The sequence below is a fragment of the Chlamydotis macqueenii genome, chromosome 1 (genome assembly GCF_036417535.1).
Source record: "Chlamydotis macqueenii isolate bChlMac1 chromosome 1, bChlMac1.mat, whole genome shotgun sequence".
Classification (NCBI taxonomy): domain Eukaryota; kingdom Metazoa; phylum Chordata; class Aves; order Otidiformes; family Otididae; genus Chlamydotis; species Chlamydotis macqueenii.
Window position 1 is genome coordinate 18,847,482 of NC_141556.1, and position 21,299 is coordinate 18,868,780.

At 37.3% G+C, this 21,299-nt stretch overlaps 1 protein-coding gene across 2 annotated transcripts in view; it reads left to right on the forward strand.

Annotated features, from left to right (window-relative positions):
• The window catches only part of TAFA5 (TAFA chemokine like family member 5), a 432,621-nt gene that overhangs the window by 393,285 nt on the left and 18,037 nt on the right, over nt 1-21,299 (forward strand). The window lies entirely within an intron of this gene.

Consider the following 21,299-nt stretch of genomic DNA (forward strand, 5'->3'; position numbering starts at 1 on the left):
CTTTGCAGATTATCCCATCCATTTCCCTGTTGATAAAGGACACTCTTCTAAAGTGCATTTTCTATTACTAAATCAAGCTTCAATTTCAGTGTCCCATGGAGTGCGATTTCTACATTTCAGTGGTTGCTGAATAACTAGAGAAGTGTCACTGACTGGGAAGTTTCTCTTTATATTTCTTGTCTTTCTTTTCACACTCTGGCTTCTAATTACATCCCAGAGTATTGCATACTATTAATTTCCTTCTTTTCTTGATAATTCTACTATTGCAAGTTGCTACTATTCCTCTTTTTCATCACTTGTCCGTGCTAGTTCGAGCATTGTGTTCTTTGAAATATCTAAGTGATTCAAGAAGTAAAGATCTAAGCATTTATTCCTAATCTCTTTTGTTCTCTGAAGAACTCCTTCCATTTTAACAATCTGTTTCTAAGAATGCAGTTCCTTTATTTGAACATGATTTTCTGAATAAAGTGGCTTCATAAGAGAGGAAGATAATCCTCTTTCTTTCCAATGATTTACCTGCTCAATTGTAAAATTTACTACTGTGGAAGTCACTTGGTTAACAATGAATCCAAGGCTTGGCTCGTTTGCAGAACATGTACACTGCAGAAGAACCTTTAACTAACCACTTAATGTGTATGCAGAGAAGCAAGAAAATGCACACCTTTGAATTAATAATGCTGATTTCATCCTGGTCCTCTGCAAGGGCAATTGATCTACTGTAGATGTCCACTTTGGAGTGCATGGAATAGCTCTCTGTATCCGTTGATCAAATGGTCTAAGGCTTGACCTCAGTTGTCTGTGCATTATGTCTGTCTAATGCTGTTAGAGATGCTTCAGGTATACCTGCCTAGCCTCCAACCTTGTCTTCAGAAGAGTGTGCCTGAAGTCCTCTGTCATATCTGCAAGTCCCATAAGATTGTCTCATACACCCTAAGAGGGCATTTTAAGTGGAAAGGCAATAGACATCCATGTTCAGACTGCTGACTGGAACTCCAGTATTTTACTGACTAGACTGTGGTCTTGGATATCTAATTCAGATGTAGATACCTAAATTTGGTATCTCAATGAGTCAAATCTTATTCACCTCAATGTCTACAGCTGAATGAGAAGAATCTCATCACCGTATGAGGTGATATTTTGCTATTTGAACTAAAGTGCCCAGTAGGCACTGAGTAGAACAAGGGACATTTAGAGGAGAAGGGATTACCACCTGGCTTACTTTTTGTTGTCTTTCTTTTCCTTGGTTACAATTTCCAATTAAAAGGTCTTTTGCTAAATTGTGTTTATAACTGGTACTGCATTTTGTTCTCTTTGATGCTTATTTTGTGAAAAAGATACTCTCCAGGTGAGGTCAAACATGACAGCTGTGCCAGTTTCATAGTATAATCTCTCATAAACTGGTATATAATTGCTCTCACATAGAATCATAGAATAGTTTGGGTTGGAAGGGACCTTTAAAGGTCATCTAGTCCAATTCCCCTGCAAGGAGCAGGGACATCTCCAACCAGATCAGGTTGCTTAGAGCCCTGTTCAACTTGGCCTTGAACATCTCCAGGGATGGGACATCCACAACCTCTCTGGGCATTGTCTCCTCTTTATTCTTTTTAAAATCTTGTCTTCACATTGAATGGGTTTCTCTAATAGCTTAAAGTCATGCTTTTTGCAGCAATTCCACTAACAGTATTGCACAATAATTTTCTCAGATTTCCACCAGTATATTTACTTATTTGTCCATTTCTTTTCTGACAACCAATTTATTTTTCCCACAGTGAGTTCAGTACTGTCAGTTTGGAGCCCTAAAGAACTTAATAGCAGCTTCACTCAACATTTGCTATAATCAGAAAAGCAATATCAACCACACCAAAGGGAAATTTAGGAATTCTCATTAAAATTCATATGTTTTTTAAAAGCTCTAAAACGTATCTTCACATTCCTCCAGGACCTCTCTGACTGCAAACTGAAAACACAACACCAGTTTGCTACTAGATCATATTTGAAAAGTTGTCTCCAAATCACAAAGATTAGGAAAAAAAAAAAATGGAGTGAATGCATGGTGCTACAGAACCTGATTGTTCTCACTTGAGAACGTTTTCTAATTTCTGTGGTTCAGTTGAATTTTCAAGGTGTCTTGTCTGCTTTTTTTTTTCGCCTTTGATCTACCTGGAGAATCCAGCCCATTAACAGTGACTCCAGCATCTTCGGGAGTACTTTAGCCATGAACTGAATCTTATGCCCTGTTTCACACACTTCTGAACTCCCACGTTGTAGCTGTTCTGTCCCAGCTGATTAACTGATGATTAAGGACTCAGTTCAAGGAAACACTTGTTTAAAATCTTGTGTAAAATGTCATGTAAACACATGCTCACAGATGTGTTCTTCAATTCACTTAAAATATGTCTTTGTATTTAAGATATGTAAACAGATTTCCTGCATAAGGATGGGTCAGACAGCTAGCTGCTTCATGGATGAAGATTAACAAATTAATTCTGCTGAAGTTTGTGTGGTTTTCCACTTCACTCATTCCTTTCCCAGCATTAACACCTTTTTTCCTACATTCCTGTTACAAATGTTGCAAGTATCAAATTTTACCTCCAGCAGGACTTATTTGACAGACTATCATTAGATGTTAGTTCCTCTTAGGAGGAAGGCAGTAACTACATCTGTGAGTGTCACCAGACAATTCTTTGTCAAGAAAGAGTCTTTGTTCGTATCATGTGTTTCTCTTATAGTTGTTTGTTGGAGTTTTTCCATTTAGTATTTATCTAAGTTGAAATAATAATGGATGGCTTCTTTAAAAGTCCTTCAAAAAGCATCACTTATAAACTGAGTGTCCGCACTGATTTTGCCCTTTAAATTTTTTTTTTCAAATATTGCCTTTTACCCTTTTTAGAGAATTAAAATGTACAAGCAGGCTAAAACTTTCTCATACATTCAGCTCTTTTGTCATTCCTGCTTATATACATCTGTGAGTATTCTGCAGCAGAAAAGAAAAAGAAAGAATGATTTGATAGAAGATAAGTTGAGAGAAGCTATTTTTTATGGATACACAAACATTTTCTTAGGAAAATTCAAATGGTTTACATTTTTTAAAAGTATCCATTAAACAAAAGTACTATCAGTCACTTGTAACAGGGTTGTGACCTGTCAGCTTCAGTCTGTTGCCTTGGTTGCTCTGATTGAAAGAACTTGTTGTGCATAATGCTGCAACCAACGATGCCTTGGGAATCTCAGGGCTACTGCAGAGGGAGCTTGTAAATAACGGCTTCGGAGGCTGACATTTATTACAAGTAGAAATCAGTGGGCGTTTTTCAGCTATGCATGCAGTTCAGTGTGGCTTGACCGCCCTCTAGTTAGAGATCGACTTCTTCCCATTTACAGAAAAGAGGATCCATTGATCTCCCAGGATTCCCAGGAACTCTGGAAAATATATCATGATAAAACCATCACAATTTCTCCTCCCTAGATGACTGCTTTCCCGTCTGTGACAGACTGCCTTATTGCAGTGTCCTGTTCAGAATTGTTGGCTTTAAATAGTTGCAAATAAACAGCTACTTTTTTAGTGCACTTCAAACAATAGTGTTTGTAAGGGTAGGTATTTGTCAAAGAAGTGCTCTTTAAAGTCTGAGAAATATTTTAAATTAGCTAGCTCTTTCTTTAGCAGCAGTAGGAATCAGTATGGTTGGAAGCAGTTAGTGTTTAATATGCTTGTTCACTGTGTTAATTTTCCTCAAGTCAATTTTTAAAGCTACAATAATCTCCCTTTGGCTTTATATAGCCAGCATTATAACTGGATCCATTTTAAAATTAAGCTCCCTCATTGTCTCTGTGTATGTGAGGTAGGTGATATTACGCAAAAAGCCTAGGCTTAAATTAGCTTGAGACAAACACATATTTAAGAGCTTAACAAGCCTGAAAGGAAACAAATGTTTTTGATAAACATTAGAATGGCTCACTTGCAAATCTTTTTGTTTAGCTGCATTTTCCTACTGGCACTTTCAAAGGAATGATGAAATGCGCAGAGTAAAGAAATAAAGCCTATTATAATATGCCAGTGGAAAGGAAAAGTTTATTTTAGTTCCACTAACAAATTTATAAACTCTTGAATTATTAATTTTGCTGTGAATTAAAACATGCAATGCCTATTAAAACAAGTTGAAGATTCTGTTAAGCATGTTAAGATCTGTTATGCTACATAAATACATCTATACCTATATAAGAAACATTTCTCCAAGCATATATGCATAGCTCCTAACTATATAGCAGATTATGAAATGTAGACTCCTATTGTGTATATGAAATTTGTCTGGACTTCTGTTAGAGTCAGTAATGAAATAGCATAGTGAAGGGTTTATTGCAATTATGAGAAAGTGCTGAGTAAAACAGAAATTATAATGAAATCTGAGATGTCAGTGACAATTAGCTATGTTATGAATATTCATTTTATATTCATTTTGGATAGTGCAGTTTTTCACTGTCTTTAATGACTGAATAGTTTTTGAGAAATAGAGATATAAATAATAGTCATGTGATAATTAACATGGTCTTTCCTGGTGTTGTAGCACTTGTCAAGCGCCACGTGGGCTGGAGCAATGACTGGAAAGTTAATTTTCAGACATGGCCAGCTCAATGTGTTTGGCAGGACCATTTGACATTCTTGCAGAATTGCTAATTTACAGGAGCATAAAAATCTACTTTTAAGTGTTTTTGTTCATTGTGCAGTCTCATTACAGAGGCTGAGTGCTACACTGGAGTTACACAAGTGTACATCAGGACGCCACGTGAAGGGTGAAAAGAAATGGAGTAATACTGAAGCAATGCCCTCAAAGAGCAGTCACCTCCAATTAATTTTGGGAAATGTGGTTCACTGTCCTGTTTTTAGACTGGCACATGCATATTGATGGAAAACTAAGTATGTGCTTAAATGCTTTTTTTTTTTCAGTGAGGATGGAGGTATCCATGATAGTGAATGGGGCAGCAGTATCTATGCAAAAGGTAGCTATTAGCTATGTGACCTTAATCTATTTTGAATGCTTCCTAACATTAACAATGTTTTGCTAGTATTCCCTACAAAAGTTGTGGTATAACCTTGCAATGTTGTGCTAAAAAGTACTGCGGTGCACTCATACTGACAAAATGCATCAAGTCTTTCATTCAGTACCAATATATGAGAAGCCACACAGACCATGGAACAATAATGGGATCTTCCCTGAGTCTGAATGTTTTGAAAAGGAAATCATGGTTTCAAAAGAAAAATTACGTAGCTGAAAACCCAAAGCCCTCAGAGAAAGAGCATCACACAGAAATTTTCCTTTTAGATTACAGAGCCATGCAAAAGAGCATAACATTTGTTAAAATAATTCTAGAGGACTTCCTTTGTGTAAGCCTGGTATGAAAATAAGTAAGATAAATATATTAGTGCCAATCCTTCTGCATCTCACAGATATCTGTCTTTTATTCAGTACTCTGCGTCACCCTGCATGTGAGGGAATCGGAAACGACTTTGAAATTACTTTGTTATAGCATGGCTAGTAAGAAGCTGATAAAGCATATATGTTAGTTGATTATATCCATAGTCTCTATTATTTAAAACTGAGGCTTATATCTTATAGTTTATTTCAGAATATGGTTTTTCATTTTCTGAGAGAGAAAAAGTAAAAAGAAAAAAAAGTTAAAAGCAATGAGGAGAACATTCTTACTTTGCACTGTGGAAAACTAAAGAGGCAAAGTACATCAGAAATGAAACTGCACTTGTTTGTGAGGGAATACTGTAGATAGAGCCCCACCCATACTGCTCTGAGCATCTCAGGAAGCTCCAGGGACTCAAGAACCTTGTCTCTCAGTCAGTGAAGTGAATGCTTCAAAGAAGCTTACCTGTCATGAAAGAGTTTTATGCCACCACACTCTTAAGACTGAATATGCAAAATCTTGTCAGTATGTATCCTGGGAAAAGTATGTATGTGCAGCAGAATTGTTTAATTTCCTGGCTAGAGCTTCTGACCAAAAGCTACTCATGAAGAATGAGCTCCCTCAGAATGTGATCAAGTTCCTTTGCCGATGAACCAGCAAAGATTATTTGCTTTTTACTTGGCTTTTTTTAAGTAGTGAGGCCATTATTATACAAAATATCAGCTGTACAAAATAGATTGCATGATCGTAAGCTAATTGAGTTTTAATTAAATGGAAGAGCAAATAGAGGCCTGTAGTGAAGGGTATCGGTTTCAAATAGGCAAGCTAAGGTAGATGAAAGTAATTAGTTACTCATATAGGCAACAGAGCTCAGATTAACATTTCACTTGATTGTGAGAGGCCTGAAAGTCCTTTGTCTTGCATGTCTAAAAGTGTTCTTGAACACATATCCCAAGCAGAGAGCTAGAAGGCATTGCAGAAAAGCTCAAATCTGGATAAATTACCAATACAAATTAGACATTAGGATCAAACACAGAAACTGCAAAGAATGTAAAACCTTATATGTTGTAGAATAAAATGGGAATTTCCAGAAGTCAAACTGAAACGGAACCTTTGTTGGGCATTAGACTTGATAATGTGCTTACTGACCATGCAAATACAAAATTAAAGAAGGAAAAGGAAAAAAAAATATTGCTAAGGACGTTAAAAGTAGTACAACTGTTGCCCTCAAATTAAATTAATTTATTTTTGTTTTCAGTACAAGTAATGTTGAACAGTAATGGTAGTATGACTCCAAGATTCAGTGTCCGAAATAGAAAGCTTTATGTTTTCATATTGTTCTATTTGAGAAGTTAAGTTAAATTGGATAGTGGACACTACATCCTTATTGGAAACACTGGCTAATGAGTCCAATGACATATTGGGAGATGCTAAGCAAAGAACTTAAAAATACATAGCCCCTACATTCAATTATAACCTCATAGTCACAATGCAGGACTGTTTCCATCCTTGGTTATTTGGTTTAAGCTACTTAGCTAATCTTATTTACATTTATCTATTTCTAACTGTAGTAATAACTCTTATTTCCCAATTTGCTACTTTTCTTTTCCCAAGGCTAAAACAAATATTATTTTAATCTAGTTTATCTGACCCAAAGCCTTAGGAGCAACACTTGTATTTTATTTGTTTTCTCCTTTAACCCAAAGTTAATAGTCTTTTGAGTTTTCTACAACTCCTCAGGAGTATACTCTGTTCATGTGCTTTTTTCGTTATTAACTCCATCACTTCTGCATGAGGTCTTCCAACAAATATGAGTTTCTGTGACAAGGGAAATGTTCCTTACACTTGGAAGAACCAGGAGAACCACATCCTGGAGTTAAAAAGAAGCAGTAATGCCATTGCACAAGACACAAATGAAACTTCATCTAGAATGGTATGGTTAGTTGTACTCACCATTCAAGGTTATTTGAAACTGGAACTTGTGAAAAAGAAGCATTAGCATAATAATCAGAAGAAAGCTTTTTTTTTTTCCTAAATAAGCTATTTTTTTTTCTTTTTTTGGAAAAAAAAATAGGCTTTGTGGCTCAGTTTAGAGAATTGAAGTCTATGAGGGTATATGATTGTGCATTAGACATAGGGAAGAAAGTAAACACTGAAGAGAATGAACTGTTTTAGGGACCATCCTGGTACAAGAGAAATTGGATTATAATAATAGCCATGGACAAATGTGATCTTAAAATTAAAAAGTTTCTGATTGTCAATGGAAGTGGGCTTTGGAATAGCCTCTTAATAGGAGAATTAAGCTAAGACAGTATAACCAATTTTAATGTATAGTGTGATTGGTGCAACTGGTTTATGAAAGGGATGAAGTTGATATATTCAGGGGTCTGATGGACCCTTACAGTCCTGTATTCCTTTGCTGTTTTTAAATAGTACAATTTGTGTTCCTTGAGCATTGGCCTTTCTCATTGCCTGTATTGTGTAAAAAACAGGTGGGTTTTTTTTTTTTGTTTGCTGATGCAATTAAAAAGATCAACAGAATATTTAATTTTATTGTCATATCTCCTTTTTTGAGGGTGTGGGGAAATGTTTTACTTTGCTTTTTGCAGGTATTTTTTTTGGTTTAGTTGTGAAGTAAGGGGTAAATCTAGTCAAGAAATTCAAACTACATTTATAGCATTTTTAGTCTCTTCTGGATTTTATTTCTGAGTGAAGCTGATAAAAAAAAAATGTCACCTAACTTCACTGCTGACCCAATCAGAAGACCATGGCCTTAGTTCCTTTTTTGGCACTCAGTGCTTCTATAAATATAAGAATGTATCAATTGTGCACATTCAGAGCTCTACTAAATCAGAGCTGAGATTGTCTCTTGTGTCGTCCCCTTGCCTGGATGCTCAAGGAAGCAGGAAGAGCTCCTTGTACCCTTTTGTCTGATTCACTGCAAACCCATGCAAAGCCAGATACAATCTAGCCCAGATTTATCATCTGTCCTTCAAGTACCAGGGGGCAATATGAGGAAAGAATAACAGATGTAGCCATGTGTATAGTATCAAGTGGGAAATAACTCTGAGAAATATTTTGCATTTAACTTTAAAACGTTAAGAAAATCACTTGAATGACTGTCAGGCGGAAGGTCATTCAGTCCTTGGAGAAAGAAGTAAAAATGTCCTGTGCTGTGTCTGGAGATAGCTGAGATACAGATGGTACTTAAAACAAGCTTTGACCCAGAGCACAAAGTCTATATTGAAACTAACTCCCAGACCTAAATACTTTCTGTTCAGTCTAATAGGGCTGTGTAACTTGCAAGATGATAGGTATCCATACATTAGAATCCAGGAGAGCTCTGTATGAAAAATGACTGCAGACAATGCCAAGTATCTTTCTTCCTATGCATATCTAATAAATCTGCCTCCATAGAAGTTGAAAATTATTCTTACATGCCAGAATGTATCTTGATGTCATGTGGATACATATGGGAAATTAAAGGGTTGCAGAGTTTTCCAAGCCTGTGAGGACTTTTTAAGGATTCAGTGAAATTACAGTTCTTGCATTCAGAGAAGTATAAAGCCTTTTTCCAATTTCGTCTGATATCCTGTAAATTGGGAATAAGGTCTAGTGGTGGTTCAGCTGACAGTGACTGGTATCCCTAGCATCCTACCAGCTGTCAGAAGGGCATAATGTGAAGAAATTGGTAAAACAGCAAGGGCTGACACAGGGCAACAGCACCATGGAAGACTCTGCTGGTGGAGGAAGCTCAGGTGTACTGTCTGTGGGAGCAGGAATCAGATACCTTACAAGAACTGTCAGCCTGAAATGTTACAGTACAAAATGCTGCAGAGCCAAAGCTCAGGAGGTTGCCGCGGAGCAGTGCAAGAGCAACAGTGACAAAGCTGTGTGATCAAAATGTCAGTGCTCTGTATAGGAACCTGTACACTTAACAGCTGACACTGCCAAGCTCACAAGGCAAAAATCATAAATGGTCATTGCAGTAATCAAATTTCCACTTGACTAGGCACAACCACTGCATTGTCCAGTATTCTGTACCAATATTCCTAGACAAATCATGACTTGAGCTTTCAAAAAAAAAGGCTATGCTCTTTTCTTAGTATTCTGTTTACATTATCTCTTACTTTTTCTCTGTGTTTGGGATTACTGTTCTTTTTATCTTTGCTCGTTTTGCTAATAGCACCTCACAGTTTGTATTACAAAAAGCTGGTGCTATTAAAATTTGCATTATTTTACATATTCACTTCCAGTTTATTTCTTCCACAATGTTGTTTTCACATTGTGTCTTTACGCTTTCTGTATGCAACTGTGAGGATTTTGCTGTTAAGTGTATACGACCTTTTCAGAAAAATTATAGTCCAATCAAAATGGTTCATGTTTTCTTAAGAGATATTCCAATGTGCAAAGCTTCAAAACATCACAGCCTGATCCAAAGAAAAATCACCAGAAAAATTCTTTTACACTTTCTATGTATTAACAGTTTGCCGAGACTTCCGAGACTTTTTGCGAGTTGTGGACTAAAACTAGTAGTTAATGGAGTATGTGCTAGACAGCTTGCATTTTCCAGTTAGAAAAATACCTGACCAAGTCAGAAAGACCAATGTAGAATGAAAGGTGTGAGCAAGCCAATAAAACAGTTAGAAGGTATAGGTTCATCGTGGAGAATAAGGATTGTTAAGATACCTTTTATTGGTAATGATGAAACTTCAATAAAGATTGTGTTGCACGAAGTTTTTCCTCTTACTTCATGTCATGAGATCAAGAAAAAGTAAAGAAGATCCTGTGGAAGACATTTTTCCCATTTAATTGTTAGAGGAAATGAGAAAATTGATACTGAATAATTTCAAAGTCATAATTTGGTAAAGATACATCAATTATGCAAAAGAAATACTGTTTAAAATTTTGTTTTGAACAGGGTATCTCACATGTAAGGGAGAGAAGAAACTGTCCGGCGTAATGTGTGTGCCAGGCACTTATACAACAGACATTTTGATAACTCTTCCTTTATGCATACTTCATGTGCACTGAAATCGCGGTGAGAAATAATAAAATTTCAAAAATTAAGCCTACAGTGAAAAAGTAGTAAGGAGATCTCTGGCTAGGGAGCAGCACAGTTGGAGGAAGTCTGTAAAAGACTCTATGGCAGCTGACCTTTCTCAGTGTAACAGCACTTCACTGAAAGGGTCAAGGCAAAATGGCAACACGTCCATTTTCTAACCCAAGACCTGGAGCATGAAAATGAAAGATCTTTCCCTCTCCTTTGTATCCGTGATCCAGGATGGAGGGAGAGAGAGAGAGAGATGGAAATGTTGATCCGTCTTTCCTACCCACTTGCTCCAGTGAGCTACAGGAACAATACAAGTATTTACATCTATAGCTTGATTAGGGAGAGAAAGATCTTAAGTTACCACCAAGGCTTTGCAGTCCTCTTTTTTACTGTGGCTGTAAGACATCCTGTGGTCTTTGCAGAGGCCTTTTGGTGCAAGTATGGATGTTATGAACCCAAACATAGTCAGCCATACATGTCTATACCATCTGCAGGACTGGGTACTTAAATGCTGAAGCTCATTTCTAGCTTCAGATGCACTGTGGCATCAGTGAAGGAGCCATATTTGCAGCAGTCTGTTTACAAGCTGGTGGAAGCCATGCCATCACAATGCTGGACCAGAAACAGGTGGTTTGCAGTGGCCTGGTGAACTTCTGCCATGAGCTCATCTCTGCCATGGCTGCAGTGAAGCAACTCGGAGAAAAAGAAGACAAGGTGCATGTATGAGGCGTGCATCCAAGTCTGGGTCCTTCTTCCATGACAAGGCATCTGCCTTGACATTCTGCTTTCTAGATGGCAAAGGAAAGTGAAAGGGAAGCACCAAAAAGAAGGAGGTCCAGAGGGCAAAGTGGGGAGAGATGCACTTTGTCCCTCAGTACTATTCCAGGTTGTGGTGGTTGGTCATCACCACCTTCAGTGCCTCTGCTCCCTCACAGGTGTGCTGCCACTCCTCAAAGGCAGCTTTGATTGCCAGCAGCTCATTATCTCAGGTATAATCCCTCTCAGTGGGGTGAGCTACCCAGAGAAAAAGGTACAGGTTACAGCATCTTTTTCTACAGTTAAAAGCCAGGGTTAGGGTAAATACTACAGTGATCACCCATTTTACTTTCTCAAAAGCTGCTTACAATTCAGGTATCCATGAAAATCAAGCTCCCTTTTGGGTGAGTATCATTATGGCAGCCACAATACCAGAAATCCCCATCATGAACGGTCCTTAGGGGCTGGTAAATCCTGAAAACAACTGCATCTGTGCTAGAAGGGGGCTGCCAACTTGTGATGTCTCCTTGGAGTCTATGCACAAGTCAATGTTGCCCACAGTTACCCCAGGAACTCCTTTGTTGATGAAAGGAGCACTTCTTCAATTTGGCATAGAGTCAGCCCTGGTGCAAGTGATTCAAAATGTCCTGGATGCCATCAATGGGTATCTCTTGAGAGGTGCAGAATACCAGGATGTCATCCAGGTGTACCTTGGCATAGCTATGAAGCAAGTCCCTCAGGACAGCATTCACAGAATACTGGAATATGGCCTGAATATTGCAAAGACTGAATGGCATCACAGGTTGCTCATAGTAGCCCCTTGTAGATCCACTGTGGGGATCTAGAGAGCCCATTGCAGGTGTTCAGAGCACTCCAGGATAAGAGGCAAGGTGTCCTGGTTCTTCACTCTGATGACTTTCTACCTCCTGTAGTCAATGCAGGGCCAGAGGTCTCCATGCTTCTTTATGAGAAAAAAAAACATGGAAATCCTTGCAGGGGAGTCGAAGGGGTAGATGAACACATATACCAGATTGTTCTTGAGGTACTCCTCAAGGGCTGCTGATTCAGAATCTGAGCAGGCATAGGTGCTCCCAGAGAGCACCTCCTCTGGAGGGTGCCTCGGTGGGGGGGTTACAGGTGACAGTCTCTCATACCGTAAGAATAGTGAAAGTCTTTATATATCAAACATGGGAAGTGCGGAAGGCAGCACTGCTGTAATTCCTAACATAATTATAGCACGCACTGTGTGTGTGCACATAGCTTAACAAAATGTCTCCCTCAAACTAGAAGGATGCTGGGGTATTGAAAATGCTTGACACTGGGCTGAAACCACTACTTGATAATAATTAAAATGCTGAATGTAAATATACACATTAAATCCTATATGCACCCTTTTAAAATTGCCATAAAGAAACCTGAGGACCCCTGCTGGGATGTAGCATGCAGTATATGTTAGATATATGTAGCCCATAGAAATCCGTATATCGCCTCAGCCTGAAAATGCCATTAGAATGTACTGCAGGAAAAAAAAACAGTAGTGGAATGATGCAGAAAATAATGATACCAGAGGCCTTCTAATAAAATAATATTATGCCTTATTGGTCAGTATGCATAGTATACCTTACAGAAAATCCTTATTTATGATGTACAGTGTTGACTGCAAGTAGCCATGTGTACAAATCTCATCTTGAAAAGTTCCATTGAGTTGAAAAACCAAATGCATCCGTTGTAATTGCTAACACCCACAGCACTCATTACAGCCTATCATGACCATGTTGTATGTGCCTTTTCGTCTTCTTGTCAGCTTGTTCTGTTTGAGGGGTGATTTGGAAAGGGAGCGATTTTTGAAAAGGACAAGGACAAATTGTTCCAATGATGGGCCAGGGGAGAAAATGGAAATGCAGAAATATGATGACAAATATGATGTTTGGCTTCGCTTCAGTCACTTCAGTACTACAGCATGTAGCATGCTCAGAACTGCCAGGTTCTGAAAGAATGGAGATTTCAGCATTGTCACAGTATTTTAAAACAAGACATGATCATGAAAAAAAAAAAAAATCCTTAAGATTATTCAATCCTAAAGAATTAACAGGATTTGATTACTTAAACTGCCACTGTCAACGTAAATGCACTTCAGGTATTTTCTTTGGTGTCTCTATGTATTGCATGAGTCTAAGGTATTTGCCATTCCAGAATTTTATCCTATCTTGCACCATAGAATGGTTTCTAAGTTTATACAACCTGAAGCAGCTATTGAATTGAAAAAAAATGTCTCTGTCAAAGAACAATGCTTTGTGTCATAGAAGGAAGATATAGTTGATTCTGAATGCAGGAAAACTATCTACATAGTAATTAATTCAATCAACTTTTACAGCAAAACTTCTAGTTTGAAGTTTCTTTTTTGAAAGTAATTTAAATTTTTAGAAGAAGGTACAGGTAAAATATTTTAATAAACATAAAAATTACTGCCTTTAGGTGATATGGCAGTACATCCTTCTGTACATATACTACCACCTTGTTGCAGTTTAACCTCAATCGGCAATTGAGTACCACATAGCCGCTCACTCACCTTGTCCCTCCCCAGGGGATGGGAAGAGAATCAGGAAGAAAAGAAAATTCGTATGTTGAGGTAAAGGTAGTTTACTAGGATAGAAAACAAAAATATAAATATTTATTTATTTAGATAGATAGAAATAGGAATAACAATAACAATTTTTTTTTTTAAAAAAAAAAAAGGAGAAAAAGAAAAATGACTGATACATCCTGTCCTGAACAGCAATCATGGAACAAAAAAAAACCTGCAAATGATCCCAGAATGATTCTGAACAGCAAGAAAAAAAGACAGAGCTCACTGGCCTGTCCCCACTTAAATACTGAGCGGGACGTTTAGGGCATGGAATTCTCTCTTTGGCAAGTTTGGGCTGACTGTGCTGGCTATGACGCTCCCAGCTTCCTGCACCTGCACATTAGTGAAACCTGGGCAGCCAGACAGTGACCTTTGTCTCATTAGCAACAACTCATAACTTCAGTGTGTTTATCAACATTCTTCACATACATAATTCAAAATGCTACAGAGAGGAAAATTAACTCCATCCCTGCCGAAACCAGGACACACCCAAATGGTAATATGTTTGAAAAGGAATCTGTTTACATGGATTTAAAAGCATCCCTCCCAGTACCTTATGTTTGATATTGCCAAGTTCTTCTTGCTAAGCAAATCAAAAGAATTATTAAAATGACCATTCATATTCCTAGTTAATAATATTAATTCTTTCAATAGCAATGAACTTCATTGAAGGTGATGTGATACATTCTTAACTATATTGCTTTGTCATGACAAGTTGTCTTTCCGATAGAACTGCCTCTTTCAGTCTGAAAGGTAATATGATTATTTTTTTAATTAAGGACAGAAATGTGCATTTTCATGCTTGATCAGACATATTCTGTTGCTTTTTGCTTCCTGTATTAATCTGATGTGTTTATCCAGATGTCCTGATCATGTAAACAACAAATTCTCTGGAGTGGAGTATGCTCTTCATGAACAGCAAGACTGTAGCAGTCATTAAACATCTTGGAAATTAGGCTTCTTGAGAGCAAAGAAACTATGAGGTTTTATTAGCTGAAACTATAGTGAGGGAACTCAAGAGCCAACAGGAAAACATCATGAACTCATTAATCGTACTCTGAGGGAACTTCAGAGGCATCTGAGGGTTTTATCTATTGATCCACATAGTGGAAAGAGGTGATTCACTAATCCTTTCATCCCAGGTGCTGTGGACAGTGCAGTACAGGTTGAGCCATCACAACAATAGCTGGCAAGCTTGACCTCTGATAAGACAATAAATTCAAAGTTCTTAAGCCAGGAGCTGGATATCCTTAGTGTATCTTTGAAGAAAGATTGTCCAACTTGAGTTGTAAACATTCTATGCTGTTTTATCCACTGTAAATCAAAATGTTCTCAGTGCTGGCAGAGAAAATGGAGCGTTGTTAGCTGGTTAAATAAAAAGGACTGAAGGCCAATATTTGTTCTCTTCATCATTAAACTTTATTTGGAACATGTTTCATGGATGCTGAATGACTCTTGTGAATCCTCTTTAAAATTACAAATTACCTTCCTGAACCTTGATATCAGCTGTTATTTTTCCTATTAATATAGATAATCAATGTAGATTAATGTAGAAATGATGTAAAATTATCAGCAGCTATTATGTTAGTTCTTGTACACAGATTACATGAGATATTACTTAGCACTGAAAATTTTCCACTCCAAATGTGTGGGAAGTGATATGTTAGATAAAGAGAAGGAGAAAGGAGATAAGTAAAAGTTAAGAAGACATTTGGTATGTAGCATTTGTACAAGTTAGTGTTAGTTAATGAGTGATTGTATTGTCCGATACATGCTAGTCTGCAAATAGTTGACTGGTTCCTGGGAACATGGGAAACCCAGTCCTCATGAAAATGACATTGGAATTGTGTGATAATTGTTTCAAATATAGTAACCTTCTACTGAAGTTTATGGTTCTTAGAAAGGCCAGTTCCAATATGGGAATCCTACAGATCTGATGAAATGGTCTACTTTGTGTCCTGTATGGAAAAGGTCTCTGTAGAAAGCAATTGTTACTTTGCTTATGTAAAAGCTGCAAGATAAACAGCTTTTGATCACTAAGTTTTTCTAACATATTACATCTCCCAGTCATTACCCTTGTATTTATCTTTGTCAGGACATACTGTAAGATTGCATCTAATTCAGTACAGCTATACGTTGCCTCTGAAAAGGAGGTTCTTCTAGGCCTGACTGGAAATTCGTGTTCATCTCTTGCAACTAGCAGTTGTGTGCATAAATCAGTTCAGCTCACTGATCTAACAGAAAGTCTTATTTTTCCCCTTTTTTAGTGAGTTAATTTTCTATCAGATCAGTGAGCTGTTCCACTTCCTTCTTTGATTGCAACATAATTAGATTTGAAACAAATGAATAAGCGACTGTGTATAGTGCAAGAAAGAGGGGAAAAGTGAACTATCTAGCTGTGCTAGTGTAGTATATAATGAAACCACACTTGTACTTCTATCTCTGGGAAGTCTAGTAATCAAAGTGAAAGAGTTAGCAGATTGGCAGTGGCTTTACTATAGAAATAAGTTGTCCTGTTTCATCCGTTTGTTTCATTTTATATGTACCCTGTTTTGTCTAAAGATGGTAAAGTGTCAGTGCCTTCAATTATGGTTACCAAGCAAAAAACTGCCAAAAACGTTTACCATGCCCTTAATCTGACTGAATTTCATTTCAAAAACAGTGAACCAAATTATATTATGGAAATATAAAGAAAATGTTTTTGTTACAGGAACCTATACAAAACCCGCTGTTTGTGTACTACTGTCAATGTTTACCCTGTGTAGCCAAGTTCAGTGTTATTTTCCACGCTGTTACCAGTTTGTCTCATAAATATGTTTTATGTTTTACCCTATCCATATCACTGAACACAAGTAACCCTGAGTTTGTACTCTAAATCAGATACAAATTTTACTGGCCTTGTTCCATGCCAAAAAAAAATACATTATTTCCATTGTCATAAACCACTTTATAGTGAATCATCCTCATGGTGACTTTGATTATGACAATGGAGTGTTTCAGCTTGGATTCACCAGAAAGGAAAGCAATAATAGTAACAATAAAAGTACACCAGATTTTTTTAAGGGTTGATGATTAGGAACTATAGAGATGTGACAATTGTCACTCTAGGAGTAATAGTCTTAGAACAAACTAAACCCATCGTATATTATTGGATTATTAAAGGAATGGATGTTATCTTGTCTGTCACTGGTTTCAGATGTTTTAATCTTGTGTTTTCATAATAAACTACTCAGGTTTGATAAATTGACTGAGACTGCGGATAGGGAAGGTGCTTTCATCTTCACAGTCATAGTTTAACCTAGATCTCTACTTTTGCTAATGTTCATTTCCACTGTGGGGACCAGTACAAAAATGTGCATGCTTTACTTCCAATTTCTCAGAGACTGATAACTATCTCAGAACAGAATTGTCATGATTTGCACAAATCAGTAAATATTGATCAGATTTAGTAGGGGAGCTTAAGGGCAAGCAGAGACGGCGCTTTCGGAGTTCAAGTCTCTACAAGAGAGAGAAATGGCAGTGAAGAGGAACTTGTACTGACAGTATTCATACAGCAGCTATTTGTGAGTTAGTGACAATCCTGTTTTAAATTACATCTGTGCACATAAAATCATGAATCTACTTTCCCAATTTAAAATATACTCTCCAGTGTTATAAATCAAGTAGCTTTGAAATTAGTGAAATACATTTTTATCATTTAAAATACTATATTATGGACAGTATCAATTAGATGCAAAGGACAAGTTGACTAGCTCAATTTTCATTCCTTTAGAACTTATCTCAGGATAACATTACATGCTACATATAGTATGGCTTTCCATTTTTATGGATCCTCTTGCAGTGTCATGGATTTTGATTTAAACAAAGGTTAGAAATGGATTAATTGTTGCTTAAGATATATTTATGTTTTTGTTTTAAATTCCTAGTGATTTTGTTGTATATTTCTCCAAGTGATGAAGAGATTTTCTTTATTTGTTTTGCAACACACGACACTAGGGAAAAATAATGGTTTAATCATCTTAGAAATAAATAAGAATAGTAGCAACACTTATAAATATATTAAAGGAGGAAAATGTTCAGAAAAGATCTATTAAAATATATTTCTCTTGAGGAAATATAATATCAGCTTGCATGATTAATTTACAGCATCTCAAGAATTAACTGAAACCCTTCTTCAACTTCTTTATGTGATCAATTCCATTTTATTGCTGTGAGATTTATGCAATAAAGCAAATGAATGGGTGATTTATCTCACTGTTTCACTTGTGTGACAAAGCATAAGACAGAAAGGGTGAAGAGAGATGAAATTAGCTGATGTACAGTAAAGAATTGATTGTATGCTAATATTTAGAATTGTGAAGATAGTTACTTTACACTTTTTTATCATTTTGAATTTTTACTTAACGTATCAGACACACCAAATAAATTATTCCATTAAAATAATTATTTTTGCATTCAAAGTTGAATAGCATGTGTGTATATGCAGTCCCAATGTTTTAGAAAGTTCAAAAATTCTGCCTTTTGAATGGAAACTGAAGTTCTCTGTTTAGGTCAAGAGTACATACTGCAATGGAAATATGCTATAAGCTTCCTAAGTGTTGTCCAAAGTGCCTGAACAATATCCTGGTGATACCATCACTAGGAATGACAGAGTTATCTACTTTCTCTAGATATATTATTCACAATAAGTTTTTTATTCTGCCAGAAAAAATAACAATGAGCAGGGATGGTGCTTGTCTAAGACAGAAACCAAAACTAAGTCCAGATAACATAAAAGTTTGGAAAAGACATCGTATAAGGAGAACATTTGGAAAGCTTATTTTATAAAATGAGCATCTTCTTTCAAAGAAACTGAGGTTAAGAAGGAATCATTGTGATAGACTTTTCCTGAATTTTTAATCAACTTCTTGTAGTTTAACCCTAGCCGGTAACTAAGCACTACACAGCCACTTGCTCACCCCACCCCTCTCGGTGGGACAGGGGAGAGAGTCAGAAGGGAAAAAGTAAGAGAATTCATGGACTGAGATAAGAACAGTTTCATGATTAAATTATTTTATTAATAATAATAATAGCAGTAGTAGTAATGATAATAAATTGTAATGAAAAGGAAAAACAACAAAAGGAGAGAGAAACAAAACCCAAGAAAAACAAGTGATGCAACTACTCATCACCCACCAACTGATGCCCAAACAGTCCCCAAGCAGTGATTGCCCCCAGCCAACTCCCCTCAGTTTATATGCTGAGCATGACATCTTATGGTATGGAACATCCCTTTGGCCAATCTGGGTCACCTGTCCTGGTTGTGTGCCCTCCCAGCTTCTTGTGTACCTCCAGCCTTCTCTCTGGCAGGACATGAGAAGCTGAAAAGTCCTTCACTTAGTGTAAACACTACTTAGCAACAACTAAAACATCAGTGTGTTATCAACATTATTCTCATACTAAATCCAAGGCACAGCACTATACCAGCTGCTAGGAAGAAAATTAACTCTGTCCAAGCTGAAGCCAGAACACAACTTTAATGATAAAAGGCACTGTAGTCATTGTGGCTGCTAAAAACCTTTTTATACAGACATTTCCATAGGTCACTGTCATGATTTTTAGTGATGTCAAAACTGTGTATACTCTTCTGTCAGTAGAAGGTATTGTAGGCCTGGAGCCTGCAATGTATAGGACGTAAGAAGACTTCTGTGCAGAACCTTCCCCACTCACATACAGCCAAAGTCAGGATCAACAAAGTGTCAGACACTAACGGTAAGCATAGAATGCAACTCTCCACGGATACAGGGATCAGTGGACAACCACGTCTTTCCTGGATGCTATCTTGGCATCTCATTTACTTCTGCCTGCAACTGAAAGTGTGGTTTATTTTTTTGTATTAGGTGTAAGTAAGTTGAGCCCTAGCTGTTCCAATGATCAACAGGGATCCTTCTTCTCCAGTACCATTGTGTGAACACCAGACACTGCAGTGAGGCAAAGGACTGAAGAAATGGCAGGTCAGGAGCTGAGTGGAGGGCTCATCACTCTGCTTAGTGCCAGATTTGGGAGGAACTCTTCATTCACTGAGCTTATTAGTAGAATTGAATATTAAAACTTATTAATATTCTAATTGTGCAATTATCTTCTTTTTTTTTTTTAGTACACATTTAAAGATCATATATGCTAAGGGACTTGTGCTTTAACTTGAGGTGTGTAGCAAGATTTCAATTCCAAAAAAGCTCTTATTTAAACCTTTTGTGAAACACAGGACAGCCTGCCATTCCACCTCTCATTTTGTCCATCATTTATTCCACTTAAATTTCATTCAGCAGGTGCTAATTGTGACGTGTGTTCAAGGAAGATGGAAAGGGATTCCCTTGAAAGGCAGTCTACATGTTCTTACAGATATTTGGTTTCTACTGGGTACCTCCTTGTCCTCAGAAGATCGATCAAACATCTGCATTGCTTGCAAGTGAAAGTCATAGAGGAGAAATGAATGATCTTCTGCAAAGTAGTATGCAACCTTTAACTTTAAGCAGCTAGGTCAGTATGGCAGATTTTTTTAAAATGCATGTATCAGAATTCAGTCCTTTGCTTCTGATATTAGCATGTGCACAGCTCCCACTAGCAACAGAGATCTGCATATGGAATACCTTTACTTTCATTTTTCTATTAAATAAGATATGTGACCAAAATGAAATTTCACCAGACTTAGTCGGGGTTTTTTAGGGTTTTTTTTTATACAACATGAATGTCAGTCTTGCTGTGGAGGAAGTGCTGTTCAAAACCACAGACAAATTTTTAGCTCATCTGCTGCCCCTGATAGCTACTCACCCACAGCAGGAATGCCTTAAATTTCACCTACCTTCTTTCCAAGGGGAAAATAAATGAATGAATGTGGCTCTGAAAATAGGAGGAAGGAGTTTGAAAGCAGGACAATAGGTTTTAGGTTTGGGCTTTTTTTCCTTTTTAAAATTTTTTTAATCTTCTCTTAGTGGCCAGTCATGCACCTTTTATACCTTTAATTTTTCATAAGGAGTTACATGATTTCCATTTACTTCCCTGTGATCACTACAAGGCTATGAAGTTGCTATGCGCTGATGCAGTGACTGGAGTGAGGGTGCTTTTCAGGATCATAAGTTGTCTCTCAGTCACCTCCTGTCTGCCCTATTGAGTGGGAATCTTTCATTTACTTCACAGGCATTAAACTAATAGGTGGTACTGGGCCCCAGATTGGCTTTAGAAATAAATTGGCGATTGACTGTGTTGTAATATGAGATAAGCCTCAGTCACAGGGAAAGCTGTGTGCAGCTGGAAGGTGCCATAAGAGGTGCTGTGCCACATGCCAGCTCCCTCTCACGTCCCCGGGAAGCACCGCAGACAGGCACTACTTTACTTCAGGAAGCTGTATGAGACAGACAATAGTCACCTCCTTTTGTGTGGTATAGTCCGTTGTCAGTTGATTGTGAAGAAGATGGAGCT